Genomic DNA, 21,889 nt, shown 5'->3' with positions numbered 1-21,889 from the left:
TTCTTGAGTGAACAAAACAAAACAAATTTACATGTTCAAAATATTTAAATTAATTTTTTAGCTCATACTTGCTTATACTACAAACTGCTTTACATTATTCTAGGACATGTCAATATTAACTTAAAAGTTAACAATGGTGATACTCGTATAAACTAAAAATATTATTATTATGATAATTATACATTTAAACATACTGTATTACTAATACCAAAATAAATGACTGCACTTTGGTACTTATTTACCCGCTTTTTTAATTTGCTTTGGAAATATTACATTGTACATGAAAGAAATTGTCTTTATGGTATCTTATATCACTAACTTTAAAACGTATTTTATGTTCACCAAACTATAAACTACGATAAATTCTTTATCAAGAAAGTAAAAACAAAACATACGAATGACTTAATTATTTAGGAAAAATGTACATTCAAAGGAATTGAATCAATATAGAACTTTTTCACTTTTGAAAACTCAATTGTAAATATAATACATATAGCTAGATGAATGTTTTATTACTTTATAAACGGTTTTTAGTTGTAAATAATCATATTAAATACTAAAAAAAAAAAACAATATTTCATGACAAACAATTTACATAACGACCTAGTATAGCTATCTATATTTTATTTTGTCACTAAACCTGACATAATATTGTTGATTAAAATACTTTTAATTCTTTTCATCCTTAGAAAAAAATACTATCTCAATAAATTGATATCATAATTAGTATACGTTATTAATTATATTTTATTTTGTGAATATAAAATATAGCCAAATAATAAAGATACTAACTATTGTATACTAATTTACTGTATGAAATAAATGTTATAATTGGTAAATGTATTTAAAATGTTAGCTCTGGAATATTATACTTGACTATAATTCTAGTGACAGAATTCTCACTAAGAATATTTTTCTTAAATTTTACGATTTGAATAAATTTGATATTAAAATGAAATGGTAATTTACTACCTTTATGACATACTTTTATAATAAAGGTATTCTATATGAAAGAAGTTGAAGTAATAATTCCCACTATCTATATTAAAATATCTATAAATTAAATAATTAAATACATTTTCTATCGATGTAATAAAGAGTTATCGATTTAATTTACAAGCCCATGGTAAGTAGTTCAGTATACATTGAATTCAACTTTAATTACAAGGTTCACAATTTTCCATTTTTTAGAAGATGCTCATTTTGAATATCCCAGTTATAGTCAACACGCAAATATTCAACATGACATTTTACAATGATCTGTGACCCTATTGTTATGTTAAGTAGGCTCCACAAGCAAAAATTCTGGTATTTTTCTACAGTAGAATGTAAAAATTGATCGAAAAAGAGGCATTCAAATAAATAATTCATTTGTATTTACATTTTCCATTACTGTCAAGTCTGCTCAAGGTGTTTCTATTTTATTACATTCAGCCAAGTGAAAAATTGTTCCAGGTGTTATTTGTCACAGTTCAAAATTGACTATTATTTTTTCATAGTTGTAAAAAAATGACGATTCCCGTTAAATGATTTTTCTTTCATGCTTTTTAAATTCATATTATTATCAATATCTGATGCTTGTGAACTGTCATCTCTAATTTTATGTTATATAAAATAATTAATATTATTGATAATAATGCAAAAAGTTACAAAAAAAATTAAAATCATAATTTAACAAATATAATAAATAACCATTTAAACAATAAATGAATTCGGTTTCATTGAAAAGTAGGTATTTATTTTGTAAAATGAAAAAAATTATGCTCGTCTAGTTATATGTATATTATTACAAGAAAAAATACAGTATTATAAACACATACATATTATTTACAATTACTCGTATATTTTACTAAATAATTTTTGTTCTGCACAATTCTATGTAAAAGTAGCCTCATTATGTAGCATATTTTTACATCGAAATACAAGTTTATATGTCACTACAATGCATAGGGTATTTTTTATTTTTTTATTAATAACCTAATCATTAAAAAATGGTTAATTGATCTAGAAAAAATGTGATCGGATCTTTAAATAAAATTATTTTTTATGAATGTTTTAATTTTAGAATTCAAATGGAATATCACAACTTAGTTGTATAGTGAAACTATTGAACAGGGTTATTAGAATACTAACATTTAAAGATATTTTTTTATTATTATTTAGAGTGATTCGCTAAGCATGATCACCGACATTTTTAAACTCAGTAATAAATTAATTACAATTATGATACTTGAATTTTTTAAATATACCCACCTACTGCTATTTTAAAATTGTTTAGATTTTTTATACAATTATGTTACAAACTTTTATTTTTCAAATGAGAATCCTAATTTTTATTGTTAATTATTGAATTTTTTTGAAAATGATGTTATGGGTACTGTAGTAAAACGAAGTTGACACGCTCTCGCAATATATATGTATTTACCTTCTTTTCACTTATGTGTGATCTACCATTCATATTTATATTCCACATACGGTCTGGTTTACTACTCTCTTATATGTATATGTGATACCTACACACGATTACACATATGCATATAAGGATTTTATTATATAGTAAATTAACTTATCCTTATTTGATTGTCAGGTATTTGATGAATGCAGGAATAAGAGATAGGTTTAATATTAATAAAAAACACAAGTAATATATTATTGATATTAAGACAACACTTATTATTTTGAACCCAAATATACTATTAAATGTATTATATACTATTTAGCTCTTAGTGTATGACCGCCACCAAAGTCGCACGCAGGGAGAATGTCATTGTGCCCAAGTGCCCAATGGTCGATGGGTATCATTGGAGCCGATGGGATAGTTTATTTTAGATGAAAATAAATACATAACAATGTAAACATAATAATATAATATAAACATACGTGCGACTTCATGTGTAATACACAGTACGGTATAATGATTATACAGATTATAATGATGCCACTCTTTTTAGTATTACTTAGTTATGAGAAGTGGCTGTTATTACAGTACTTAATTCAAAATTCGAAAACTTTAAAAATGTGGTCTTTAAGTATGTTTAAAAATTCCGAAATTCATATTTAAATATACCTAATATTGAATTATAAAAGGATGATGGGATTGCGCATGTTTCATGAAAGATTCTGAGTGTTATTATTATTTGGCTTACCGTAAGCATATAATCAACATTATGGATATTGGATATATTATGTTGTCTTATAATGAACAAGTATAGTAGCTTGTAGAACATTAATCAAATATACTATATTACTTTTGGAACAATTGTAAGTTAATTTTTATTTTTGTGGATGACTAGAAACGTTTACAGCCACGTGGTCATAATAGCACCGTTGAAACGAAGTGGATTCCAGCAAATCCATTTCAAAATGCATTATCATTTATTGTTGTGTGCAAAAAATGTAGTGGACGTTTTACTTTCTATTTCTTGAAAACTAATTAAAAACAGTCAACTCTAAGTAAATAAGAAAGGCTGCGATTCAATTATTTTCTGCCGCTATATAAATTAATTTTGAAAAAGATTGGTTCTAATTAACAAATTCTATAACTAAAATATGAAAACTTTATCAAAGATTATCCAAATTGTAGATAAATCTTTCTAAAAGTTAATTTTCTAAATAAATAATTTACTGAAATCACAAAAATTACATTAAGCTTATTATTAACTGATATTTTTTTTTAATATCTAATTTTGGAATTCATTCGATACACGATATCTTAATTGGTTTAGCTTAATTTTGGAGATAACTAAAAATATTATTAGCCATATGGCTATACTTATCCTTAAACCATTATTTTAATACCTATTAAAAATAAATACAAGTTTTTTATTAAATTATGTAAGTTGTACAATAGCTTAAAGTTTTACGATCGGATTTATTCTTATTAAATTTTGTTAAATTATGGATTTTTAAATATAATTTATATTTAAATCAACTTTAAATTCCTAATCGATACGATTAATAATGATCGATAAGTTTTTATCGGTTGCAAATAGAAGTATATACGAGTACTATACGTCATATGACGTGTTACATTTCCATAAAGTCTATCTAGCACACCGAAAAGTAAGCCAAGCTATGATTATAGTATATCAAAACGGTGAACATCCAAACTTCATCTAAACATCCTAATGGAGTTTAACCACTATAAATCATAAATTATATCCATCAATTTAATTTAATCCATTGTTACAAGGTCAAAGTTCAATTATTTTTCTTTACAACATAAGTGCGTAAATCCTAATATTATATTAAGGTAGGTATTATATAAAATGATATCGGCATTATTTTGATAATACAGTATCAGCTATTTACAAAATACCTATTATTTTAACTAAATCATTATTCAAATTTTTATTAAAACACGTAATTCAGTGAAAGTTTTTGATATAGTTAATTAGATTTTCCAAGATTAAATTAGATTATGGACAGATAGGTAAATTGGTATTAAGTAGGTAGATTATAATTACATTTATGAAGCACTATTAAAATATTAAGTACTTATATTATCGTGATTTGTTTTATAACTCATTAGTACCTATTACATACTAAATTACTGAAAAAAAGATTTTTATCTTTTTTTAACGTGCTTAACGAAAACGAAAAAATAATTATCATCAATAATTTATAACCTTTTAAAAGCTTATATTTTGTAATCGATAAAATTAAACATTTTTAAATTTAAACTATACGTAGAATAATATATTAAGTATAGTCACTTGCAGCGAATAATTTCATCATAAATTATAGAGCGAATATTGTAAAATGTACACTATATATTATATACGTAAAATATCATTGTATCGTTATATTTTAAGAAAAGAATACTACATGCATCCAATTAACTATTGATAGAAAGTTACATCTAAGGTGAATTTCATCGAAAAAAACTGGGTCTAATGTCATAAGTACATGGAATACATCATTTTATTTTTTTTAATTATTTAGTTGACGTTTTCATAAAAACTCAAAATTATTGTTTTTTAGGTACAGTTATTAAAAATTGCAATATCATGATACTATAATTATGTAAAAAATTAAAATACAATCAAAAATGTATTCATTATTATTAAACATTTTAATCGAAGATATGTAAACATTTAATGAATGGGTAACAGAAAGTAAATATTTTATGAAATTTGCACGAGCAATTGATTTTATTTGAGACGCAACTATTTTTTTACCATTTTAATAATGGTTTTAATTTTTATAATCAGTAAAAATAAAAGTGAAAAAAAAACAAATTTTTTAAACAATTTTTATTTTTATATATTAAACTGATATAGTGCGTATATAATACATACATATTATGCATAGGTACCTATATATTTCTATATTTTATTACTAATGCTACATTTTTTAAATTTTTTTTTTTTTGATTGTACGCAGTTACTTATACATTTCATGATAGTAAGTTATGAACAATAAAATTAAAATCACAGTTGATTCGCCCCTAACTCTTTAAGTAAAATGATCCCTCAAAATTAAAAAAACAATAAGGGGGCGCTATCACCCAGGTTAGAAACATTGATTTATATATTTTACTTTTTTAAATGTGTATTATTGTCTTATTATTATAAATACTAAATTATAATGATAAAATTTACCAAAAGCATAAATCTATTTTTTTCAATAGCTCAAAAGTGTAAAAATAAATTGTACTACTTGGTACAATATTATACCTGTTGCACTATATAAGTTTTAGTTTCAATTTTAATTCCCATTGTTTTTAGTTTTTTGTTTATTTGATAGCTATAATAGCTAGGTATATAATTGTATTTGAAATGATAACAGATATCGCCTACAAATCTGAATTTGACCACTTTTGAACAAACGAAGAATTGCCAATGGTTCAGAACCATACTATTGAAAAATCAATTGTTCAATTCACGTCAATTAATTTATAATGTTATTGGAATATCAAGAAGAAGTTTACTTAAAACAAAAATCAAATAAACGAAATACGAAACAAAGTACCTACTTACGTTTATGGGCTGTTAAAAAGGTATTTTTTTCTCTTATGGGATGTTTATTTTTTCACGCATTTGAGTAGAGTTTGGATCTTAAGAGTTACAGTCGCAATTAAATATACCCATTAGGTAGTCTGAAGTAAACCCGAGAGAGTTCACCATCGGGAGAGTATGCGGGTCATTAAAATTTAGAGCTTAAAATTGCTGTAAATATATTATTATAAATTATGTAATACACATAATAGCACAACACAAACATAATATACCTATTTTATCTAATATACAAACAATTTTAAAGATATAATTTAGAAATCTAATAGTATATAATATATTCAATATTCATATTGTATTTATACACACACACGAGTTAATAATAATAATAAAATAAAATGATAAAATACTACTTATATGTGTAAAACAATATTCTTAATCAATAAAAGTCTTCTATAATCATAATACAATATTTAAATTAAATTCACACTTAAATCCATAAATAATATTAATTGCTTAGTATTCAAAACTAGGTTTCTTGTAGGGCCGTCATTTGATGGATGCATGGAGTAAAAGTGCACCAACTTTATTTTATTAAACTCCTTATTTGGCATTCTAACAATAAATATAAGCGCCGATGTACGTACCAAAGTATTTTATATTTTTTTTAGTATTTAAAAAAAAAGTATATTGTGTTAATATGTTTTATAAAAAATAAATAAGGTACCTATAATATTACGGGTTCAAATATAAGATTTCTTTCTTTACATAAGAGAGTCAAGACTCATTATACTAGGTTAACTATGAGAGATGAGCGCTTAGGTAACTTAATGGTGGTTAGTTTAGAAAAGTAAGAGATCGATACAATCAACTTAAACGATTTTGTAGATACATTTTCAAAGTTTAAAAATTAATTATATACATTAATATAATATAATTACCAAATGTATAGTGTTTTATGATAGAAAATGTTTTTATTATTTTTATAACTCCGTGGTATTTTCTTAAATTGAATTTAAGCTGTTAAATAGTAAGTGGTAAAATTTAGAAATATGAATTAAGTAGACTGTGTATTGGCAATTATGAGCTAGGGTATCCGCAAAATAAATTTCAAAATTTATTCAACTAATAATTGTATTATATATTTTGAATGCAGGGAGAAAAAATGTATATAGGTTAAGTTCAGTCATTTATATAATTAATAAGAGGTTTTATACTCTTAGATTTATTTACCAAGTATAAACACCTCTAGTACCTAACCTCGAAATAAATATACATTAAAAATGCATTAAAATTACACATAGCTAGACAAAAATAGTAATAATTTTGATATTTTCTTATACTAATGAACAAATTAAATAAATTATGTACATATTCTACAGTTTTTGTATCCACTTCTTAACCTCTCTCCCTCCGAAAAAAGGTGTCTATGTGGTTTGATAATGATATGAAAAGCCCTCACAAATTTTGGGACCAAAATTAAAAAAATTTCAATAACGTCCTTAGTTTCTTGTAACCAATTAATTAACTATTAAACTCTATTTATGAAGTATAAATAGGTAAGCTTTGGTATTCTTTGATGAATACCCATAACTTATAAGAAGTATAATAAGCGTAAAAATTTATTATCAGCCATAGTCACATCATTATTATTCATTAAGTTAAGATACCAGAATATTGTTCGCTATTGATTTATTGTAATAGTAAAATTCTGTAGTAAAATATATCACAGTTTCTGCACGTGCAAAATTTAAATAATAATTGATAAGCAGACTCTTTTCACTAGATATTCAAATATATGAACATATTATGCATAAAACTATCGTAATATATTAGCGCTAATATATAATGTATGAGAAATAATCAATTATGATCAACACGTATTTCTTAAGAATAAAAAACATTGCAACATCATTCTTAATCAACTTCAAATCATACTTTGAAATTAAAAAGTATCTTTTTCATTTAAAATAACTCTTCTTTAAAATTTTTTTATAACAATATAATATAATGAATTTCATAAAGTTGTCTTGAATAAGTTAAACTCATTGTAAACATATAATACTTATAATATTCTTATACCTTATAAAGGCATGCAGGTATACGCCTTAAATAACGAGAACCAGAACCATTTTATTGTAAGTTTTATTTATCCACTTTTAGTTTTAAATTTAATAAACACTGGCAATCAATAATAATAAAAAAAAATATACATGCTTAACTTTATGTAATTCATGAATAGATATTATATGTATACATATGTATATTTGTTTATTTTATATTTAAACTTATATAATGGGCCTTGAGTTACAACTGTGATCAATACATTGTAGAATGCTTATGGAGAATATTTACAGGGTGATTTTTTTTATCAAACAACACTCATTATTTCAAAAAGTATTGACTTTTTTCAATATATTTTTTTTTTCAAAATTTAAGATTCATACTGTTCTAGAAATGTAAAATTCTTCCCTATTTTCACCCTTATATTTAATAGGTAAATCACTATCAACTTTTGATTTTCAAATGACAACCTATACTTTAAATTTCGTAAATTAATATGGTTATTTTTTTATGAAATATCACATTTAAATTTTCATTTTTCGTTAATTCGTTGATGAGATATAGCTTCACAAAGTTGGGTAGTTTTAGGAAGTGTGAATTGAGTGTGTTTATAAAACGTCAGTTTAGTAATAATTATTAATAATATTAGTCCAATTATTTATAATGAATTATAAGACAATTGATAATAAGCTATATGGGGTAGGTAGTAACAGGTACAAATATTATCACCACTCTCCACTACACTATGAGGTCCACGACATCGAATTCATTAAGTACTGTTATAAATACTGGATTTTACAGATATTTTTCACAGATATGACGATGCTAATTAGTATTGATGTATAACACCTAAAAACTTTCTAAAACCTACCAACTTTGAGCATCTATTACTCGCCGACGGATCAACGAAAGTTAAAGATTTTAAGAGGATGTCAGTGCACTATTTGTTTTCTCTCTCTGGCCCACGCGCAATAACATACACAAAACGCATTTACGCAGAATCATTATTTTCTATATTTTTTAGTAATCTTAGAATAAATTCATCAATCACAAAAAAGATACATATTAATATTTTTGAGAGAATGACATATCGATTTTATATTTTAATGTTATTTGATTTGGTATTTGATTTTTCAAAATAAACAAAATAATATTGTAAATTTAAACGATGTTTAAATAATTGTTTTGAGACCATATTTTAACAAATTGATATTTCATTCCTTCAAAATATTATTCTCTATCTTTTTTGAAATAGGCGTTTTTACTTTAAGATTACTTAAAATGATAGAAAAAATGATTTTGCGTAAATTCGTTTAGTCTATGTTCCACGTGGGCCAGAGATAGAAAACAAATAGTGCGCTGACATCCTCTTAACATGACAATTCATGAAAAAAAATGGCTTTATTAATTTATGAAATTATTTATATAGGTTGCCATTTGAAAATCAAAAGTTGATAGTTTTTTAACTATTAAATATAAGTGGGAAAAAAATTAAAATTTTATACAGTTATATAAAAACATATGTCTAGAAATTTGGAAAAAAAAATTGAAAAAAAAATCTATACTTTTTGATATAATGAGTGTTTTGATTAAAAAATCAACCTGTATATTATACGTCTTTTGATTTTTTTTTTTTTTTTTGCTGTAAATATTTTTTTCAAATTTCTGCAAATTTGAACTGAATATCTTGAAAATCGATCGAAAATTAAAAATATTAATTAAGATAAAGTTTATTACTTTTTGATTAAGAAAAATTACTTATCCTAAAATAAAAAAAATAAAAATATACCTACAATTTCAAACATTTATTTTTTATTTAATTTTGAATAAATCGAATCCAATGCAAGAAAAAATCATCGATCATACTATACTCTCAATAAATGAAAATTTTATTTTATATTTTTTTCCTTAATAAATAATGTAACTGTATTTATATTTTAAAGTGAATACTGAAGAAAATGTATACGTTTTCTTTAAAATTCGGTATCACCTTTTACAAATAAAATTGGCATCAAAATAATATAATATGATAATGTTGCGCATTCGCATTTTATATCACAGCTCGAAGAATAACATAGAAAAAAGTATATGTGTATGAGTAAGTATATGTAAATATTTCGTAAACCGTAACCATAGTATATTGTGAAATTTGAAGTTGTATGACATAAAAAATCTAATTTCCGTAGGTGTACCGTGTACCTCTTATCCAAAAATATGCTAACACCAGATTTAAACGAATTTTTTCTTCATTATTCTGTATTTGTATTGTCGGCTGTCGTATTGATAGCGTCGTATTTATTCAACATTTTAGGATTTCATTTTATCAAGTATCGTGAATCGAAAAATGCATTTTTTTCTCTCTAGTTATATAGAGCCATAGTCTTCTTTGGATAAGTACACCTTCTACGAGCGCCACCGTATAATAATGACAAAATTATATTTCTACATTATTACATACCTATTATTATAATAAAATATAAAATAGATATAATATAGGTTCTAATATTTATTATACTAAGATGATTTTTAAAAATTATGAAACTTATATATTAATATTAATTAATACAGTTTTAAACTTATTATAGCCCCTATAATATATCTTCCAAATACACTATCGTAGACCTATTATCCTTAGTACTAATCGCTTAAATTTTAAATTTCATAAGTCAATATTTTGGGAAAAATTATCCATTGAATAATTTAAAATAGGAATGAAGGTTCTTAAATAGTATAAAAAACTTCAGAATTTGAAAATATGGCCTTGAAATACTTTTATAAATTCCAAAATTTATATTTTGGATAACTGCATTATTGAAAAATAAAAAAACACCAAATGGCCTCTATACCACAAGTTTATTAAATAAAAAAAAAAAAAAAAATTGTATATTTTATAAAGTCATATTGTCATAATAAAATAAAATAATGATTACATCATTGCATGTAGGTACAACAAAATAAATATTAACAAATTTCAATTATAAGTACACTACCCCCTTGAACTCAATTGGTTTTTTCTGACCTAACCCAAGTTTTGTATGCTTAAGTAATAAGCAATTAAAGCAATTAAAGACAGTATAGTATACACATATTTCAAAAACAATTATGTTACTCCAAAATGGATTCTCAAAGAGTAATAAATATTGTTACTCGGCAAAAACTTTCTAGGTTGTCAGTGGCCACATTAATTCTATGTAGCGTATGTCGACCAGATAATCTGTAAATATAAACTTCAACTCCAGTATAACTGTATAAGTAATTCATATCGGTCTAAGTTCCAAGAGACATAAATGTTTTATAAAACAATATTGTCGTTTTATTTTTAATAACACGTACCTACTCGTATGTTTAAAATACGATTTTTTTTTTTTTTGAATACTTAGAACAATTATTTTGTGAAATATTTATAATATTTTATTCAAATTCATATAAGTAACATTGATCTTAGGTAAACGTATATTAAACAAATTAAAATTAAATTCTCTGCTTTTGGACAAAAATACTTTATAAATAATAACGTGAAATGAAATCTATCAGACAAAGAATAATATAAATTGCGTTCGACTTTTAGTTTATCCTATTAATACGCATTATGTTTAATGTATTAAACTGCAAATGTAGTGCAAGTGACATTTTTTGACCCATTTTATTACACATATTAATAAGAGTGAAATATTTTATAGATTAAAGATACAATGTGTAATAACTTGATATGTATTGATACATTTTTGTGTACTGCAAATACCTACATTACACAAATTTGTATATTTTATATAGATGATATTATTTAACAAAGATAATATGCTCAATGCTCATGAGTCGTAAAATTAGGTACCTACTCTATTAAATATAGGATTTATATCATTCTAAAATAATTAAATTATTTTAGAATAATAATAATAATAATTTTTTTGTAACATACGAATTTTGTATGTTACTTCTTAGTATTTATTTATTTGATTTTTTTTAAATTTAAAATGAATAATTTATAAAATACAATACGCTATAAAAAAAAAAAAAACGCCCCTTACAAAAATAAAAATTATAGACGTAAATTTAATAAGACTTATATAAAATAAGATTCATTTCATTTTTGAAATGTTATATATTATTTATGTATTTTGGTCTGAATACTAAAGTTTTCGTTTAGCTCTTTTAGTCACTATATAGAACGAAAAAAGACGACACCTATTTAAAGGATAATAAGTAATAATTAAAAGTTAGTATCCACAACGTGCATGATAGATATTTTTTCCTTAATTTTAAAATATATAGCAATAAACAAAAAAACAAAGATGAAAATAAATAAAATATAAATATATTTCGTTAATAATATTGTCCTTGGAATTTTCGAAATAATAATAAATTAGTTGAAACAACATGGTTGTATGAAATTATTCATAATCAGAAGAAAGAACTTTGATATTTTGTGGACAAATTTGTTGACAGAATAACAAAGATGTTTTTTGAATAAAGTGGAATTCCTTCAAATGTTTTTTTTTTTTTTTTAAAACTTTTCTCTGATATAATGTATGTATCATTATTCATTATATCTCAGAGGCCACAACTAATTTTATAAATTAATCACCAAGTAACTAATAACAAAACTCTTGTATGTCTACTTTGGTTGTTCGTTAAAATTAAATTTTTCGGAGTATAACTAGTCCATTGGTACATACATAACATTATAAAACTAAAATATTTTTATTTGTAAATTACTTTTCACCGATGTGCATTTTACTGTAAATATGTATTTTAATACGAAACAATTAAATTATATTGCAGCAATACTTACACTATACATTTTTAAATATTTTATCACATTATTAAACAATATAATAAATCATTGATAAATAATAAATAAGGTTTAATCTTGACAAATTGTCGTCCAATCATCTCAGAACTAACTTAGTCGAAACTAATTGTTACATTTAAATTTAAAAAATAAAAAATAAAACTGTCTCCGTCAGTAAAAAATCATTTCATATTTATTTTTATAACTAACATTATATTGGTACATAATGTATTCATTAAAAACAATTGTATAGATACATTATTAAATAACTGTATATTTATAATATTAAAAATAAATCATAATATATATAATATATATATAATACATATATATTAAAAAATATTAAAAGAAAAAAATAATACGAGTTTTGATTAAACATTCAAATTTTATTATTTTATTTTATTATTATTATTATAATTACGTGGTGACATTTCATTAAAAAAATAATAATAATAATAATTTCCAATTCATTAAATCATGACCAGATAAAAACATTTTATTAATCTCCAAGATTAAATATTAAAACCATGCAAATTCGTTTAAATGTCTGTTCATTTTAATTTACTTCACTAAATTTATTACCTTAGCTATATTTTAATTTCTATACTCTGAAATTTTTTCCGTCTAATAGAAATAAGATTAGTGCTTTAGTGTTTATTACAATTCGATAAACAACTTTGAATATTTTTAGTACTTTTTCAATCGAATATCAAAATTAAACATAATCAAATAGTATACTTTTCAATATTTTAAATTAATTATAATGTCATTCAATTTATAGAACTTCGTTAACACGAATCAAGACTAAAAAGAATTTATCATATCAAAAAACTTTTATTTTATTCATTATTCATCAATATAATAAGGACTTTAAAAGAACAAACTAATTCAATCACTGATGCTTTAAAAAACTAAGCGCTTGAATGATCAAAATGTTCGTTGCATGATAATTTAACTATAATGTTATATTTGAGTCCAATATTCCCACATATACATGACACATCCACCGTGAGACATTAATTTAATTATCCTGAAAGTCCTTTCCTTATCAACACATTTTAAAGGAGGAACAGTAAATAATTTATTTTATTCAAATACTCTTTAATGAGAGTGTTCGTAATATATCTAAATTAAAATTATATTATAAAATACCTAATATACAGATATATATCTTAGGAGTTTAATAAGAATATGCGATTTGAAAAAAAATAATATGAATACAATGGATGCTTGATTGTTTCATGGACCGAAATAAAAGTTATTCTTCATATAATTCTTAATTGATAAACTCTATTTTACTTTCAATAAATTTATATGTGTAAATTATTTATCCGTGTGTTTTAAATATAACAATTATTAAACAATTTTTGTGATTTTATTTTTTATTTATTCCACAAAATCTAAATACATTTCAAAAGTAATTGCTAATACCTATATATTTTTTTTAATAAATTGTATTGATCTTCAGCTTAAAATAATTTTATACATTTTAAACACTAATTATTTGTTAACTTCTTGATCAGCATTTAATTATGTAGCGTTTAATTTAAAAACAACAACAACAAATAATGTTTAATTAAACATAAAATTGAACTTTGAAAAACTATTCTTGAGGAACAATAAATGAAAAGTAGTAAAACAATGTTATGTAAAGAAAATTTTAAATACAATATATATATATATATATATTTGTTTATTTTTTAATTTTAATTTTGAAATACACAATCTGTAAACATTGTTTATAAAAACCATATGTAATATTTAAGGGTATAATAGCAATAAAAACATGATTAAAGAAGTATCCAGCGGCACACTTTATATAAAATATATTTTAAAAAAAAGATGTATATTATCTATTATTTATGAATAATTAAGAAATTATACTACAATCTTAAAATATAGCGAGGTACTATTCGTACTAAATACAAATAAAATGTAATGTATAATTGACAAGTCAACTAATTTAATAATGAAAACGAATTGTTTTTAGACGATAACATATTATTATTAAGGTATAAATTATTACAAAATAAAATATATAACTATTACCCAAATAAAGATTATATGCACTTACTTTTATTTTTAATTATAAATTGAATGCAAACATTTTAAAGACTTGTGTATGATAGTTGGTCGTACTGTAAATTATTAATATTTTTGTAAATAAATCTCTCTCTACTTTATTAAATATTATAAAAATATCTATGTATAAATTAGAAACGTATAAACTGTTTTAAATATATAGTTTTTACTTAAATACAATACATAAGTAATATATAATTAATATATTCATGATCTATTACAATTATTATTTCATAGGTTAAAATTTTTGTACTTTAAAAAAATATAATTCATTTTTATTTTTATCTTTTTTAATAAAATGTATTTTAATGTATAATCAAAAATTAAACCAACAAGACAAACTAATTGTAAAGATCCGTTTTTGTGTTTCATTATTAGAAATATATAAAAGCTATTTATTCTTTATAACAATAAAAATAAAATGCTTAATATAATAATATCTACATAATAATTATGGAGTGTAAAATATAATATTAGATACTTTAACATAATAATTGTGTTTGAGAATAAAGAAAGAGATACAAATTTGAGTTTTAACATCTTAAAATCTAGCACTTAAAAATACTACAAAACCTGGGAAGTTGCTTTTGTATTGGTGCTTGTTGGCAAGGCACACGTTTTGTTATTTGAGTAAATTGCTATAATGGTGTATTGGGGTTCATTAAGCATCAATTTCATGATTAGTTACTATAAACGATAAATGTTTCTAATCAGATTAGATGTGTCAGTTTCTATATCTATATATTTAATAATTTATATTTATAACTATATTTATAATGCGGATTAAATTTAATTTTCTCCAAAACAATCCTTTTTATTTTATTAGGTATTAATATATTTTTTTTTTTTTTTTTTTGTTAACTTTTAACTCGAAATCAATGTGTTTTAGAGTAGTATAAACAGTATAAAAAAAAAAAAATTAAAATGAATCTAAATATTTTTAAAATGGCATTGTAAAATATATTAGTAAACAATAATAATACATCTATTATCTACGTTATAACAAAAAGTTGTAAATTAACAAATGATTATTAAAAATAATATTTTAAATAATAATAATTTTTTATATTATTTAATTTTTATTAGTTTTAAATGTAAAATTCATTATTATTATTTACTCCAATGTGTATTTAACTATGATATTTTTTAGTACTCGCATTTCAAAACAATGTTATAACTGTACTCAAGATATTTTACATCAATCTATAAATTAAATAAATGTAGCATTGTTAAAAATGTTACTACACTAATGACGTTAATTATTTGAAAAAAAAATTGAATTTATAGGAAATGTATTTTAAAATACAAAAACCAAAACAAGTACATACATATTTATTTACAATTTTAATCTATAAATAAAGAGTATTTTGATCAGTGATTGAAAATCCTGGGAAACTGAAACGAATTGGTCGCTTAGCGATGGATTAGTTATACAGAATTAATTTATACTTTAAGTTCATCAATAAAATATACATTATAATCGGGATAAAATAATTTGAATTAATAAAAATATGTTGAATGGAGAACTAATGGATATCTGAAATTGAATTCTACATCTAACTAATAATAATGAATTGAATATATTATATACTAACGCAGTTGATTACAATTTTAATTAATATTTTTTTGTTATTATTTATATTAAAGTGTAAATATTTATATTATTTAACTATGTTTAATGTATTTAATTAATTGCCAAAATATCTTTAGAATAATTAATTATTAACTATAATTTAATGGATGTTAAATTTATAATTACTTCAAAAGCAATAATTAATAAAAAAATATTTCAAAGTAAATAAATTAAAATGTTTTTACTCCTTAATTTATCTTTATGTTTTTGTACTCTACATTTAATCAATGTTCTTTTAAATGTCGTTATTATTTGACATGTAAGCTACACTAATACACTAAAGATTACATGGAATACGATTCCAATTTTGTCAAGAGACATCCATTGTAAGAACATAGATGAAAACCTATTCACCCTAATCTTATATAATAAAAATAAAATAAATGGTATAATAATTGCAAAATAATATAGTGGTAAGAATTTCAAGTCTTTAGAGTTGTTGTTTTATTGAATGACAACTAAAAACTCGATCGATTCAATTGATTAATTATTTTAAACATGTTGGTATTACTAATTGGTTTTAGAATATACCACATTTTCAAAACATAAAAGTACTTTTAGCAACTAATGCACTATTTCCATATACATTCTACACAAAGAATTTATCTAGTTCAATCGTTAAATACAGTACAATTTTTTTATCATTCCATCAAGGTATTAAAGTAAAATAATAAAATATTTTACACTATCAATAGAATATATTTTTTTTATTATTTAACAGAATACCGTGTCTACCAATTGGTATAACTCTCCTATCAACTTGTTAACTATATATTGACTGTTTAAATGTTGATAATTTTTTAGTTAAAATTTATTTTAATTATTAAAAAAAACATTGTACCTAAGAGATTTGTAAAAAATAACTTAAATATTTTATAAACATGAATATCACTAATTTAATTAATCATTTATAATACAGAAGTTTTAAACAATATTTTCAGTAATTCATCTTTTAATGTTAAACATATTTTAATTAAATTAAATCAATTAATCAAAATAAAAAACTAAATATAGTATATGCAAATTAGTAATACAAGACACTACTCGTAAACAGTACTTTTAAAAATCTTTTTTTTCAATTTAACTTATAATTACCTTTTTATTCAAACGATGTAAATGTTTTCAGTTACATACTGTAGGAAAGGCGAGGTATGTATTTAAGTATTAAGGTTGCAGATTACTGACTATAGCATGGAATTGATTTTAATGACATCTACTACTATAAGTTCAATTATAGTTTGAAAATAAAAAATGTAGGTCTTTAATTTAAAAAAAAAAAAAATACTTTTTACTAGTATATCTAGAGCATTTGTAATTTCCTTATTGTAATTAGTTGAATACTTACCTACCTAGTAGCTTAATGTTTGAAGTCTTTATATTTGGATCCTTAACAAATCAATACAGGCTAAATAATATTTATTAGTGTATTAGAATATTGTGAGCTAATCTATTATTAAATTTCAAGGCAAATGACAAGTAAAAGGTATAATTAAATAAGTAAGATTTTATTTTTTTGGTGCAATCAAATTAAAACGTAATAATGGATTGAGATTATAGATGAAATATAGTACTACAGCGATATTGAATAATAATTATGTTTAAAATATTTTTTTAATTTGTAAATAAATAAGTACACATTTTTTAAATTTAGAAATGTTTATTTTCGAATAAAATTAATGATGTATTCAGTTTTCACCCTGTTTTGTTAAACTTTTACTAATAAAATTAAATAATTAGGTGCTCAGTAACATTATTATACACAAATATATGTTTATTTTTATGAAAATATTATATTAACACTTATTAGGTTCTTATTTGATATTTCTATATTAATAGTGTTTTTAAGTATATAATTGTAGTATGTCCAGCGTTTAATAAATATCTTATAAGCAATTAAATTTTTGGCATGAAATTTTATATTTAATTATATTATTGACCATTAAATTTGTAGAAAAAATTATCAAAGGCACGATTTTATGTAACTGACTTTTGTTAAAACACTGATATAAATTAAAAATTATAATTGATATTAATATTAATAATATTTTTTATTAAATAATCAATAGCACATAAAATATATCTAGTTTAAAAACAAAAACCAATCTCTCTATTTTTAATTTTAGATTGCATGTACTAATTTATATCATATAGGAGTATCGTAATTTCTAATACACGTTATTATTTTGTTTAAAAAGTAATGATAAAAGAACCTTTAAAACTAGAGACTATTAAAATGGATCATTTTTCCTAATATAGACACTAATGGAAATATATTGATGAAAGTTGGCAACCTCAAGAGCCATCATTAAAATTCGATAAAGTTAATGAGGCGTCAAATATATTAGAAAGACAGCCAAAAGAAAAATGATTATGTAAATTTTTCCAGCAAATAACGTAACTAAAAATATCCATGACATGCATTGATAAATTATATAAAAGAGTTTAAAACCTTGTCAAAATGTACAATTTATAATAAATTAATAAACTATATACTATAAAAAATATTATAATTTGTTTGATTAACGACATTGTTCGAGAAAAAATAACATAGAAATAAATAAGCGATTGAGAGATCTATGTGAAGCGTATTAAAATATTTTGTTCGTATATCATATTGAAACATTATGAACTAGGACAATGTACAAATATATGAAAAACATATATTGTATATTAAAAAATGCATAAAAAACAAAAAATAAAAATAAATTATATATTTTGAATAGATGAGTTTCTACTGAATCCGAATATAGTAAGTTACGTTGTTTAATACACACATAATATATTATTACGTTATTTTATTAGTACGTTTAGCGTATATTCACGATTATACTTTGCAACGCTGATGATTGAAGTTTAACGTAAAATAGACTGAAACCATAAAGTGAAACAAACGACCATTCACTAACCCGTTATTATAGAATTGTACATTTGTGTAGATTAAATAATAATATTGCACTTCCGAAGACTTACCGAGGGCTGAGTCGAAACTATGCGCAAAGAGGCAAAATAGACAACACTAATGATGCACGTTTCACCAACTAAATCGTTCTATTTGCGCATTACGAGAATGTTAAATGAGTTTATACATGTTAATACCGGTATCTGATTCTTATGGAGTTAAATCTATTTGGATAAATACATTTTTCCTGATGTGGATAATCGAATAGTTGAGTGAGTAAAAGAAAATAATATACAATATTACTAAATTATAACGCAGTACGTATAGTGTAAAATAATAAAATAATTCAATGTTTTAGTAAAAAAGAATTTTATATAGGTACATATATCGGCCACTAGTGATTGTTTTCCTTAATATTATTAAAGTACTTACAATCTTTATATGACAAGAAAATATACCAAAAATGTTTAAATGATACAATACTATACAGCAATACACAATACTTCCATTAAAATAGCAATAATATCATTTACGTTTATATTTAAATATAGAAGTTATATGTCAACTATAGTAATAAATGTATAAAATATTTAATGTCATCAATATTTTTGTTTAAAAATGTAATGTTTCACGTTTTTATAGCTTCAAATAATATCTAAAAATATTAAATAGATATTGTCATGATAACAAGTGAAACAAGACGTGTTCTGTGCATAAGACACTGTTTTTCGTTGTATTTCCGGTATTGTATTGTTTTATGCGACAATTTTAGTGTTGTAGCAGAACTCAAAATACAAAAAAAAAAAATTATAATTATTAAAAATTATAAATTAATAATTTGACTCCTCTATATTTTATAGATTTATAATAAAAACTTGGCGTTTTTCGTTCAGCGTATAACTATTATAAGTTTGTTCCATTAACGAGTGAAGAAATAATATCAAATTAATCATTTTTGTCTTGTGGGCTATGGCTATTGAATTGGGGTAGTTTGGGGTCATATACGGGATGACTAGAATAAAAAAATTACGTGGCGCATAACACTAGACTAGATAATAATATAATACCTATTATATATTGTATCATATGTAAGCGAACAATTATTGATTTTTTTCTTGAATAAAAACTACTATTCTCGTAATATTAGATATTTAGACATAATATGATACATAATTAATGTGTTTATTGATTATTAACTGATTCAACTTATCACTTATTGGCTATTGCTTAGTATCGATTGACGTATCATATTTTATACACCATGAAAATGTTATATATTTTTTAATAATTGTACGGACAAATATTTCTAATGGTCATTTCTGTAATACATTTTAGTGTACAATCATTATAGACGTTTGTTTTGAAAGCACATGAAATAAAAATGATTTATTAACACAATAAAATGTTATCATATCATTTTTTATTTAGAATCTGTGAGAAAAAAATCTAAAAGCGGATTTATGGTATGGACTAACATAAGAATTTCTTGTAAAAAATCACATTTTCAAAAATCCCATTGTTTAATTTCATGAATTTTCATAATTTACTAGTGTATAAAAATAAATTACATATAAATGGATTTAAAATTTTTTTAAATGTATGAAGAAATTCCACTTTTATATGCATGATGAAGTTCGGACGAAACTAATGAGACAAATGTTATTGGTCTCAGTTTATAAATGAAATTAAAATAATATTTATTGAAATTATTGAAATCTAAAAATAAATTTTCTTTGTAATAAGCAATTGTATTGGCTTATTTAGTATTTTTTAACAATACAATTGTTATTATCGTATAATTTAGTGCAATTTAATATTTTAATATAATAAAAAGAAAAAATACAGAATTATTAAGATCGATTGCAGACAATTTATAGACCTAGATATGATATTAGGTATGTTATATAACTAACTATCAATATTTATGTAATTTAATTTTCTACTTTTTATCCTTAAAAAAAATAAAAATACCTCCTTATAAATTATAATATCATACACTGCTTATAATATATAAACACGGCAAATGAATAAGTAGGTAATATATAATTCATATATTACTTAGTCCATTATTGTTATAATATATGATTATATTTAATGTATATTATTAATTATTATTATAATAATAAATTCAACCATCAAGTCAAACTAATACATATAATATGTATTTCATTATTTAAAATAATATAAAAAACAATTTTTTTTATTATATTAAAAATAAGTAGTCATTACTTAAATAAAAACATGTTATATTATCACCTCAATTAAAATTTTCTCTTATCAAGTAAAACAATAACCAATATTAAATTATGTGAAACAAAATGTGTGGAATAATTATTTCATCAATTTAGTTAAGAAATTTCATTGATAAATATTGATTTGATAAATCGTATATTTAAAACACGAACAAATTAATATGTATGCAAATTATTTCCAGTGTAAAAATATTTTGTCAATAATTATCG

The sequence above is a fragment of the Aphis gossypii genome, chromosome 1, assembly GCF_020184175.1.
Source record: "Aphis gossypii isolate Hap1 chromosome 1, ASM2018417v2, whole genome shotgun sequence".
NCBI classification, from domain to species: domain Eukaryota; kingdom Metazoa; phylum Arthropoda; class Insecta; order Hemiptera; family Aphididae; genus Aphis; species Aphis gossypii.
The sequence above is the reverse complement of the archived record's forward strand: the minus strand, read 5'-3'. Positions refer to the sequence as shown.